We start from the raw sequence: 13,184 nt of genomic DNA on the forward strand, positions 1-13,184 counted from the left end.
TTCTCGTTAGATCCTAAAAAAGAGTATTTAAGATGTGAAGGAAGAGTTTTAAGTTCAAGAGTGGGTGGCTCCTCCAAAGATGGCTTAAGTGGGTCCGAAAAACTTGTTGGCAATTTGTCAACTTGATAACTCCATGGTGGCCTCTCTTGCTCAATAGCATTTTCAAATGCCTCCTCAACCATCTTGATGTCATCCAACTCTAAAACTTCATCCCTGTTATTAGAAAGAAAAAACTCCAACGGATCGGGGTGTAATATTTTAGGAGTGAATTGATACACTAAGTCATCAACCACATCCACACGTTAACATTCATAATCTGATGGTGAGTTAGGAAACGTATTAAAAATATTAATTCTAAGTTTCCTATTTCCAAAAGAGATATCCATTGCACCCGTTCTACAATTAATTTGTGCATTTATTGTTGCCAAAAACGGACGACCCAAAATAATAGAAGGTTGACTTTCTTTATAAGTGTTGTCGGTGTCAAGCACAAGAAAATCAATTGGGTAATAGAAATCTTCCACCTTAATGATGACATCTGATAATATACCCCGGGGAATTTTGGTTGACTTATCGGCCAATCGCAAAATAATATCAGTTTGTTCCAAAGTGCCTAAGTCATGTTGCTCAAAAAGATTTCCTGGGATTATATTAACACTAGCTCCAAGATCAAGGAGCGCCTTTTTGATATTAATATTACCTAGGGTAACAGAAATTAAAGGTGCTCTGGGATCCTTAAGCTTGGGTGGAAGTTTATTTGATATTATGGAACTTGCATGCTCGGTTAAGTCAATCTTTTTAGGGAGGTGTGCTTGGAGTTTGCATTTTTGAACACACAAATCCTTCAAAAATTTAGCATAAGAAGGTACCTCCTTAATAAGTTTGACTAACGGGATATTTATTTTAACTTGACTAAATAGATCCCACATGTCTTCCATTTTCGGCCCTCGCTTCCCAAAAGGGAAGGATGTCGGTTTCTCTAAAGCCGAAGGATATGGTGCGGTATTAACCTCCACACCATGCTCCCCAACTTTAGAGTCATCTTTACCCTTAACTACTTTTTGTTTTTCAGATTTGAAACCTTTCTCAAACTCTTCTTTTTCATCAAAAAAGACCTCAGTGTCACTGTCATTATCTAAAGTAGGAGCACTTACCTTGTTGTCAACCTTTTTCCCACTACGCAAGGTGATTACCTCATTCACTTGATGCTCTTTTCCGGGTCTTTGAGTGTGAGATGGGTTGACTGTTGTGGTGCTTGGAAACTTGCCATCTTCTCTTTTCCCAATTTGCTCCGCCAGTTGAGCAATCTGCTTCTCGATAGCAGCTATGGACTTGGAGTTAGTGTCGGCTTTCTGATATGTTTGTGTTATGAACTCCATGATTTTGTCCAACTTGTTGCCATCCGTTTCCTCCTTCTTTGATGTTCCACCCTGGTTAAAGTTGGACTGCTGGAACTGTTTTGGCTGATTTTGGTTTTGGTAATTCCCTTGATGGTTGTTGTTGTTGAAATTCCCATTGTTGTTGTAGTTCCTGCCTTGATTGTAGTTCTGATTGAATGATCGTGGATTATTTTGGAATTGACCATAGCCGTGCACTTGACTGATTTCCTCTTGACTTCTCATGCACTCATCTGCAATGTGTCCTGAATCTCCACAGCTTACACATATCTTCTGTCCCTGCAAAAAAAACACACCTTTCTCTTTGCCTAGACTAGAGAGTAGTAAGTCAAATTTTTTATTTAAAGAATTAATATCAGATTTGACTTCATTTTTCCAGTTTTTGTCTAGTCCAACTGAAGCAGCAGATGAAACTGGGTTGTCCCGTTTCTTAGCTGAGTAATTGGTTTTTGAACCATGACTCAACTGCTTCAAGAATCGCCAAGCGTCTTCACTATCTTGCATCATGATAGTGCCGCCAGATGAGACATTAATCATAGTTTGATTGGCAGTGTCGACTCCATCATAAAAGAAACGTACAAGTTGCCAACGGGGAAATTCATGATGGGGACATGAACGCAAAAATTCCTTGAGGCGTTCAAATGCATCATGAAATTCTTCATTGGGTTTTTGTGTAAAATCTTGTATCGCTTTTCTTATTTCCGTTGTTTTACTAGCAGGGTAGAACTCTTGCAAAAATTTAGTTTTAATTGCTCCCAAGTAGTAATACTATGGGGGGCAAGAGGAGTGAACCAATACTTAGCTTTTTCTTTTAAAGTGAACGGAAATAAATGAAGTCTAAAAGAGTCTCAATTAGTTCCTCGCGGAGTATTCGCGTTAGCAATTGCAAGGAACTCATAGAGGTGATTGTATGGATCATCAGTTTTATGGCCTCTAAATACGGGTAAGACGCTAATTAGTTGTGGTCTTACTTCCACATGATGCTCATTTCCTTCTACGAAGAGTATAGGTGAAGCATCATCATACTCTCCCAGCTGAAAATGAGACGCCACAGATTGTCTATTAGGCTGCGGAAAGTAAAGATGAGGGAATTGGTTGCCTTCGTTGTAGTATCCTCCATTTGCATTGTTGAATCCACCATTTGGATTCCTTTGATAATGATTCCCAAAGCCTTGATTTCCGAACCCGTCGTTGTAGTCATTGTTGCCACCATTGGGAAAATTCTGGTTGTTCCAGTTATTGTTGTAGTTCCCGTTTCCACCCCGATTGCCTTGATTCCGCCTATTACCACTGTTGTGGTTCTGATTCCAACCAAGTCCATTGTCACTTCCATCATCAAAATCCCAGTCATCCTCGTTACCACCATTACCACCATTACCAAATTGAGGACCGACATTTCTAGGATTTTGGTTCTAATTTCTGACATTACCACCGTTGTGGTTTCCTACATTGCCTCCCATATTTTGTGCCCAATTTCCTCCGTTTCCACCATTTTGGCCACGGTTGTTTCTATTCGGTTGTGTCTGTACTGGTGGGATGATTGGTGCACCGACATTGTTGTTAATCCCATTGTTTCCATTGTTGTTGTTTGGGAATTGAGGAGGTGGTGGTGGAACTAGTGGTAAAGGATTGTTGGCTGCATCCCCATGCCCCTCGACCACATCTTCCACGACAACGTTATCTACACTCATAGTATTGATGTTCCTTCTGGCGACCCGATTTGAGCGAGCTGTTCGTTCGATTTCCGGATCAAATGCAAGCGGTGAAGAGTGTCCGCTATGTCTTGTATGCATGCACTGGTGTGCCTGCACAACACAAATAAAACAAACGTGAACTGCAAACGAGAATTGAAAATGAAAGTAAAAAGAACTATAACTACTTAAACACAATAGCTCAAGCGCACAATCTCCCCGGCAACGGCGCCAAATTTTGATCGAGGTCGTTGTCTCAATCAAAAATAAACCAACTAACCTAAGTAGATAGGGTAAGTCGGGTCGAATCCACAAGGAGTTCGTGGTTAAACTTTGTGTCAAAGTAATCAATAAAAAGAAAAGTATTACTAGCAATTGTCACGAAAAAAAAAATTAAAGTAAATACCGAACAAAAGCTTGAAAATTTATTAATTAAAAATGAAAATCTCAATGAGAAAACTAGAGTACTCCCGGTTCAGTTATGGACAATTTAGATTCACACACTTTCTTCCCTAGAATCCTAATTCAATTACTTAGATGCAATTGGGGTTTATTAACCTGTAACACATAGTTTTGGGCACACAATATATTCATTCAACTATTTGTCTTACTCCCTATGTCTAAATGGATTAGGAACAATTAGTTAACTAACAATAATGTGTCTTCCAACTACCTATTACCATATTAAGATTCAATATCATAAGTTAGAATAATATATGTTGATTCAATCACTTGTCTTTATTCCTAAACTAATTGAACTTGGAAGAAATGATGAATTTACCATAGATTATCTTAATTATGACATCAAACAATTCATACAATCCAATTTCATTTATCATTACCAAAGATCATCACATGAAGCATAAAATAACAATTGAAATTAACTAGAATCAAGTAATAATCAAGTGTGTTCATCAAAAAGTCATAAACATCCCCGGAAGTAACCCTGATGATTTAGCCTTCCATTGAGTTCATAAAAACACTAACTTGGATGAAATAAATGAAATACATAATAGAACTCATAATCAAACTTAGAATCATCAAACAAATGTAGCCTAATGATTATCAAAGTACGAAACAAATAAACCTTGGGAGGAAGTAATCGTTTCTGAAAATTACTAGAATTGATGAGAATCACCGGTTAAATGATCTTCAAATGTTGCTTGATGATGAATTAAATCGAATCTTGCCTTGAATCCGGTTTGAAATGGAATGGACTTGTGTTTCCAAATGTTTCCAAGGGTTTTAGAAGCCTCCAAAACGCAGGAAAAACTCTAAGAATTGCAGGTGGTAACCCTAAAAACGAATGCATAAGTCCCTGTTTATATTATTTGACAGAAAAAAGAGTGAAATCGGGCGATGTGGGACGTTGAATGTCCTAGGAGACATCTTAGACGTCGTGTATAATGCCGAAGCGTTCTTTGTACGTCCTTACATGCCTTCTTCCGTCCTTGAAATACACTAAAAAATGGCCAAAAACGTTGGACGTCCTAAGGGACGTCTTAGACGCCTGGAGGCGTCCTTCATCTTCCGTGCAAGTTTTGGTGGTCAAAACGACACAACTAGCAGAAACACAAAACACGAAAGTTGTAGCAAATCTTGTCTAGTTTCCAGAACATCTTTACTCATGTCAATCGGAGCTCCAGAACTTGAGATATGACCAAAACATTGAGGCATGGTTAATTTTCCCAGCAACGTTTCTTCATTCCTTTAGCAATTCGTTTTACTTGCAGGTTCCGCCACTTTTAGTATGATATATTGACCTGCATATGAAGTTCAACAACTCATCAAAGTAGTGCCATTCTTGGACAATTATACATCACTTCAACAGATTTATGACAATTTAGTATATTCACAAAATAGACTTATCACTTTCTCAGATATCTTTGACACAAGTGCCAATGGACCTCCCAAATTTAGCTTCGTCTCTTCAGCAATTTCATTTACCTCAGTTTCGTGTGTCTTCAACTGATTGTACAAATCATTGAGAGTTGATGTATCAAAACTCTGTTGATTCTTCACCATCATACTTACGCTTCTCCATTCTTTTCGAAGACCTATCACAAATATGAGATTGAATTCCACTGAAGTCCTGGTAATTCCATAGCGATTACAACGATAGATTAACTCGTTCAGTTGATCATAGTAGACTTCAATTGTTTCACCTTCTTTTTGTCTGAAATCTTTCAGCTCAACCAAACACTGTTTGACTGAATTGATTTTCGTCTTCTCACTTCATTGAAACTTATCTTTCAGATTGTTCCAGATCTCTTTTGCAGTTGTACAACTCCTTATATAATTGTACACAACTGGAGGTAAAGCTCGTCGCAATTCTCTCATACACCTCTTCTCTAGTTTCTTCAGACTATCAGTTTGATTATCAACTTCAGAACTTGTAGAAGATGATCCAATTGGTTGAACATTCACTGGAACATTGACATTTCCAGTGATACATGACCATAATTCTTCATCAAGACCATTCAGATAATCCTGCATACGATCAGCCCACTGATCATAATATTCAGGGATTAGCATTGGAATTTTGGTTGATGATCCTAACAGATGAGAAAACGAGGACATCGAATTGAGATTGAAACTCGCAATTGTTGTACGGAAGCTGAATTTGAAAATTTTTAAGAAGATTTGGAAATTTGAAAACAAACTAGTTGATTCAAATCGGAATTGCAAGAAAAACACTCGATTCAACAATTCAAATGCAGAATCAAATCACAAACTAAAATCTAGATAAATTTTTCACGATCAAAAAGTGCGGAAACTTTTGAACCAAAAATTTGATTCTAAAACTTTTTGAATGGATGAAAATCAGATCACATATGTGATTCCTGCTCTGATACCAATTGATGAATCAAAGAATCAAGTATAAAACGAATCAGAGTATGAAATCAATTATGAATGCGAGATTGAACACCAGATGTAAATATGATCTTGTTTCAGCTCTATTACGCTTTCGAATGTTTACCGAGTACAAAGACAGGTCTGTAAAAACTCTTATCTAACTCTAGTAAATATCCCTATTTATAGGAAACTGAAAGCATGCAAAAAATATACTAAGGCATAGACACTTAGGCTTCGAATAAAAGCGCCTCAGTAAAATAGATTACAAAACATTCGAAGAATTCAAAATACATTTCGACTAATTACAACAATTCGACCCTTACAATAAGCTAAACCATAAGTCAGAAGCTTCAAATAGCTAAACAAGAGTAACTAGATTCAGCTGCTCATAGCAACAGATAAACAAACACAAATCATAATAGAAGTCATAGTGAATGTACCAAACAATTAAACTATTGATGTACTCTTCTCTTCCTTGGTGGTAAAAGCCTCTTCCAGAACTTCTTCTCCTCTCCAAATCGTCTCCAGGTCTGCCTTCTATCCACCAAACGTCTCTCAAGTCGTAATGGACAAGAGTTTATATACTTTCTGATTTTTCCAATCTCACGTCGTGAGCAGATAATCCTCACGTCGTGAGTGCGAGATTAACGTATTCGACAAGGACTCTTCTTCATCTGGTGCATATCTTCTAGAACACTCTACTCACATCATGAGTCTTCAATTACTCACGTCGTGAGTACGTTTCTTTTGCTGAGTTTTAATTCTTCATTCCTTCAAGCCTCCAAAGTTCCATGTTTTGTCAACTTTAGTCCCTTTCTTCGAAAATGCTTCTATTTTGGCTGCAAATAACAATTTATCCTTATAAGTACCATTATTCTATATAAATAACCAAATTATTCATAAAAATGTAGATAAATATTGCCTAAAAATATGTATAAATATGGCAATATCAAAATACCCCACACTTGTACTTTGCTTGCCCTCAAGCAAATTTAACTATTTTTAAATTAAACCTTTATCACCAATACCACATAGAACGGTCCAACTCAAAATCAGCCATTATGCCAAGACCTATGCGTGCATTTGTGTCTAAAATTTTCCTAAATAACCCCCCTCAATTCTAAATACTCACAATTCTCATAAACACTCGCCAACTTCTTTTGAACAATGCTCATTTTATGCATCCCTCCGAATCTATCCGCAGAAATCTTTTTAACCTCAAGGTATTTTTGTAAAGCCACCCAAGCATACATAATCTAGAGAATTACAACTTTTAGATACCACACTTTGGAGCTCTTGAATTCTTCTTTCTTTTGACATTTGATCTTCAATTTGTACTTTGAATTCACCACCTTTTTATGTAATTTCTGGTATCTTCAACTTTTGATTTTTCTTCAGAATTTTTGATCTTTGATATTCGAACTTTGATACTTCTATAGCTCCAAAAATTCTTCAAGTTTTCACTTTTTGGTAATTTCTCTCTTTTTTTTTTCTTACATGTACTCACTTTTTTCACTCAAAAACCTACATGCTTAAGCAGGGGCACTTAACTTCAACCCTTATTGGTTAGAGATATTAGTTTTCCTGGATACATTTCAAGTACAAGCTGCTAAACATATTGCATTCCTCAAACTAAGAGAGGTTGTGTTTTTGTCTCATGATTTCACTAGAATAAAGGAGGCCACAAATGCACTATAACGTATATCGGCTCAACTAAACATTTGAGCTCTCACCGGATCACCCCATACAACATTAGCAACTTAAGTTCAAATTATTATTACTAGACTAATTATTAGATTATTATTTCAAATCTATTAAAATTTATTTCTAAATTTTTAAATTTTACCAAATTTTCTAGAAATTTCCTTTTTTCGACCCCCTACCCCACACTTATTACATACAATGCCCTCATTGTATGCATAAAATAATTTAAAAGCAATAAAAGGGAGAAAAAGGAACAGACTCCCCTAGGATAGTGGTGTTAGGCGTGCCAGACCCAACAAATAATAGGGGTACGATATACTCCAAAAGAATCCCACTATATTGCACTAAAAGGTAGTACAAGGCAAGCAGGGTCGATCCACAGAGACACGGGATAATTAGTCTATACCTCTTTGCGCAAGGTACTATGGTCACCAACAGTAAAGAGGGGGGGTTTGAGTGTAATGATGTAGCAAACCAATTTAAAACTCGAGTAAACAACTAAACCAATGAATTAAGTTCAGATTTTGTAAGGACTCCAACTCCATGTATGACAATCTAGCAATGTGAATCAAAGATGACAAGACATTTGTTTCATTCTATCTAAGTTGGTACTTGAAAGTGTTAACAAGCTTTAACACTTTCCATTCACCACATTAATCAATCAAAACAATCTCTTTGATTAATCCTAACCTTACTAACCTAATCTAAACAAGCTCTTAGAAGTAGATTAAAAGATTGCATTAAGCTTATTGTGAATGTTCCCAACAACACCCAATACTCCTCACAAGCTCGGGAGCGTAAGAATGTGTGAAAAGATTTACACTAAATTCATTCATAAGAAATCAATTTAATGCTTGTTACTTAGTTCAATTCACAAAACAATTACGGATTTTGCAAAATGAATAACTTGAATGACCTAACCCTAATTCAAATGGCCAATAAGAATCATTATTAGAATCAAACATTCGATTGAAGTCAAATCAGTTTCACTAGATAGAAATTAAACACAAACATCAGGTCATATGATTTGATTCACAACCAAAAAGTCAAAACATGAAATTGGAGAAACTAGGGTTCTAGCCACACATGGCTAGAACAAGATCACAAGTCTAAAAGATGAAATTAAGTGTAATTACAACTTACAAAAACGAGAATTAATGTTTCCAAATGATTAATGGACAAACCCTTGCAAAAACCTTCGAAATCCCCTCTCAAAATATGCTCTGATATGTTGTGTCTGTGTAAAAATGGCCCTCAACCCGTAATATGAAAGATAGGAAAAACTGCCAAAAGTTGGTTTTTGGGTCGAACACAGCCCGTGTTAAAATAGGCTAAACTGACACGGGTCGTGTTCAGCAGCCAACACGCCCCGTGTTGATTTGCACTAAACTGACACGCCCCGTGTTCAGCATGGTCAACAGCTCCCATTTTGGTCAAACACGTCCCGTGCCCACTTTTCAGTGTAAATTCAACACGCCCCGTGTACCTCTCTGACTCCAATTCCAAACTTGATTTTTCCAACTTTTTCGTTCTTCGCCCGATCATCCCGAAATCTTCACCAATGCTTCCCGGCACTTCCCAAAGCGTGTTCCAACCTCCGGTTTACCTGAAAAAGACATAAGAGTGTGCAAATAAGGTTGTTCTAGATACTAACATGAATATGATGAAATGCAAGAAAAAGGAAGAACAATTGTGCTAAATAGATGCATGAAATGGGACTAAAAGGTGTGCAAAAAGGTGCACAAATAGCACTTAACAAGTGGCGTGATCGAACTCCATGAAAATGAAAGTGTGGATAAAATGTGCATCTCGAATATGAACCTCTTCTAAATAAGAACTCGGACTTGAACTCGCTAAATATGAAAATGAGCCAACAAGCGACGAATCGAAACTTCAATCTTCAAGAAAGGTGGATGCAAATCTTCAAAACGTGTAGAATAATGTGGGAAAGCATACGCCACATTAATAGTAGAGGAAAGGAGCCATAATAATCGTCATAAGAACTCCAAATAAAATGGTGGTGATCCATGTAGTGAATAGGAACGAAAGGACTTCAATGTGGTGAAAACAGAAAACTCACGAGGTGAGTAATATGTCCCACGACGTGAGTTCGCTGAACTGCGTATACTGAAATACCTCGTAACCCATCTCACGACGTGAGGAATATAGCCTCACGACGTGAGAACTGGGCGACTGAAAATTAAAACTGCCCAATCTTCTTAATAATTTTAGCATTCCACCCCAATATCTTAATGGATAAAGACACTTCTAAATGCAAAATTTTGTCGCACCCCCAAACCAGAACGGCGGAAACGTTCGGGGGCGGAGGACTTTAGGTAAGTATCACAACACATGTAACATAGTAATCAAAGTACAAACAACCATTGCATTAATAAGTATAAGTTTTACATAAGCGTTTAAACATTACATATTCAAACACTGAAGTAGGTACAGGAGAAGACAAGAGTCGCAGTACGGTACTAGGTAGTCTTCTCAAAAGCTTCGGGAGTGTACCTGTCTACTGGAATCCTGAGAATACAAGTTATTTGAAAAGAGTAGATCAGCATTTAAGCTGGTTAGTTCATAAGTATTTTAGTTTTGTTAAGTATACCCTAATTTCTTTGAATAAGTTCACTGGTTTCTCCAGGAAATCCTATATTTCCTGAGGTGATTAACTGATAACCTCAATAGTTTCCCTCTGTAATTACTTAGTTTATACTGATTATACATAACCTAATATTGAATTGACAGTTAAATGGGTGTATCTGCCCTAAGCCCACAACCAAACAAGAAACAGGAAGTAAGGCGGAAGTCACACATTTCACTGTCATTCGAACATTACTATATAACTATGATGTAATAACTAAGGAATTATAGAATTAGCCACTAAAGGTCTTTTATGTTATACTAGTTTACGGAGATTGAGTGACTAAGTTCCATCGGATAAGTGGTTTAATCCAAAAACCGTTCTCTTTGTATTACTGTTTTGTATTTGTATTCCTTTATGAAGACTTGAAAATGAGAGTGTGCCTGGCTCCACCAGGTGTTAATGAAAACTGTATTAAACCATTGTATTTTTGTATTCTATAAACTGGTACTTTGAAGGTGTACTTTCGTTTATTTGTTTATACACTAACGTATTGTTAATACCTTTTTAATGAGTAGTTTTTATTATAACCATACTATGACGGATGGCCTGAAACAAACGCTTTGTGGGCGTTTAAACTGGTGATAACAATTGTCACTCATCGGCGTGTATGCCAGACTGTAGCTAGAAGCCTGAGTGTGGGGTTGTCAATCCCGATATAGATCTACACACACTTGTTTCGATCCCCGGCTGGAGATTCTGATTATAATGTCAGGACTTTCCTATGTTGTCTAAAATGAATTAAACAACCTAAATATAGAGTCTCATAAAAAGCATATTAAACGTTACATGTATATTAGTTTTGAAAACCCAATCATTCTGAAATAATGATTGACAGTATATTCTTAGTTTTCCAAACATGTATTTGATAAGTGTAAACCCTTGATTTGTTTTGAATCAAAACCCTGGTTTCTTGTAAAATAGTGTATTCTAGTATACTTGAATTATGAATTATTAGCTCGCGTTTGCTAACTCGGGTACTCTGTATAGTACATTTGCTAATGCAAACCCGGCAGAATGTATTATTACCTCGTGTTTGCTAACTCGGGCACTCTGTATAGTACCTTTGCTAATGCAAACCCGACATTACCTCGTGTTTGCTAACCCTGGTACTCTGTATAGTACCTTTGTTACTGCAAACTAGGTATGATGTATCTTTACTTCTTTAATATGTTGTTCGTATATTAAAGGTATTATACATATCTTGGTATAGTTGAATGTATTTTGGTAATTTCCTTGGAAAGTATACAGTCGTGAATAATACTTGTATATTTAGTTTTGAATCATAAATTATACCTATTATAATTTATATGTTCTATCTGATTAGCATGAATTCTCATGGAATATCACCTTTGCTCAGCCTGATACAAAGGTAATGATACTAAAAGGAGTAACCTTTTACACTCATATATGTATAATATATATATAATTAAGAAGGAAACGACCTTCGGACAAATAACACAACCTTAATTCCACTTCCAAATAAGGAAAAGGATATAAGATAATTCATTAGTCCTAAGCCCTTCAAGTCTTATTTATATACTTATACATATATAATCATGATTTTGGTATTTATAATTTGAAATAGTTTATAAATCATTTTTCAAAGAATTTAACATGGCTTTACGTTATTTTGGAAGTATTTGGTAATTCTTAAAAGCATACGGAAACTTTCTGTGTGATTATTATCACACACAGTTATTAACACAATTTATTATTGTGTTAAACTTGTATTCCCCCCCTAAAAAGCATTTAAATAACATTGAAAAGGTAAATTATAGGGGTATGAACTCACCTTGATAAGCGGTGATTCGGGTAGCGTTTCGTTTCCCGTAAAGAGTTTATTTAACGAGAAACCGGCTCAAATTGGGCAGAGTTTCGACAGGAGAGAGGTTACTTCTCGGGAATATCGGGGCTTCAAGGCTTGCTTAGGGTTCGAGACTTGATATCGGGGCTTTAGGGGTTGTATATGAGCTTATGGGAGTGGAGAATGTGAAAGAGAATGAAAATTGGGGTGAAAAAGTGAAAAAATTCGGAAGCCCTCGCATGCTATATATAGTCCGAAGGTTCGGACCCGAGCCTATGCGAGGCTGCCACGCATCGGACAGATGGCGAAGGGAGGAGGCTTCTTCGGACCGGAGGCTCGCTGCTGGCTGGCTCGGATTGGACCAAACCTCGGTCCAATGGGAAGAGGCCACGTGCGAAGGAGGGTGTCCGAGGTGTGTGCGAGGGGTGTCTCCGGGGCATCTCATGCGAAGTTGTTCGCTTCTAAGTGGACCTCGGCTGCGGTCCAATCAGGAGGTGCCACGCATGGGTTCGGTCCACTCAGCAGCTGCCATGTGCGAGGGTGACGTGGCATGCGAAATTGCCCGGTTTTTCCCATTTTTTCTTTATTTTTGTGCCAAACTTGCGAAAATCATTACGTTCGCATACGAGCTCCGTTTTTGGCGTTTTTATATGCACGCGTAGGTAAAATCATACTCTACGACTTTCGTTTAGACTTCGTCGGCTAATTTCGAATTTATTTTTAATATTATTATTTTAAACAGACCGGGACGGGAATCCGTTAAAAATTCATAACTTCTTCATCCGACATCTGTTTTCGTCTGTCTTTTTACCGTTGTGCTACTTTTGACGAGACCTTCGATTCTTGTTTAAGTTGCGTCGGCTAAATACCGATCGATTTATATTTCAAATTTTTAGCTGTCTACTGCTAAACCGAAACTTCGAAAAATCATAACTTCCTCATACGAAGTCGGATTTTCACGTTCTTTTTATGAACGTTCTCGGTTTAACATATTCTACAAGTTTCATTTAGATTGGTAAGGCTAAAAATCCTTTTATCGAAAATTCGCTTTTTACACTTAACAGTGTTTTGCCGGTTTTACC

At 37.0% G+C, this 13,184-nt stretch overlaps 1 non-coding gene across 1 annotated transcript; it reads left to right on the top strand.

Moving 5' to 3' along the window:
• The first annotated feature begins 1,992 nt into the window (after positions 1 to 1,992).
• LOC145167949 (small nucleolar RNA R71) lies at positions 1,993 to 2,099 on the top strand. Its single transcript, XR_013741548.1, has one exon. It is a non-coding gene; the product is annotated as a small nucleolar RNA R71 (small nucleolar RNA).
• Positions 2,100 to 13,184: the final 11,085 nt, after the last annotated feature.

The sequence above is a fragment of the Lactuca virosa genome, chromosome 3 (genome assembly GCF_052849685.1).
Source record: "Lactuca virosa cultivar CGN04683 chromosome 3, Lactuca_virosa_CGN04683_v6, whole genome shotgun sequence".
Lineage (NCBI taxonomy): Eukaryota > Viridiplantae > Streptophyta > Magnoliopsida > Asterales > Asteraceae > Lactuca > Lactuca virosa.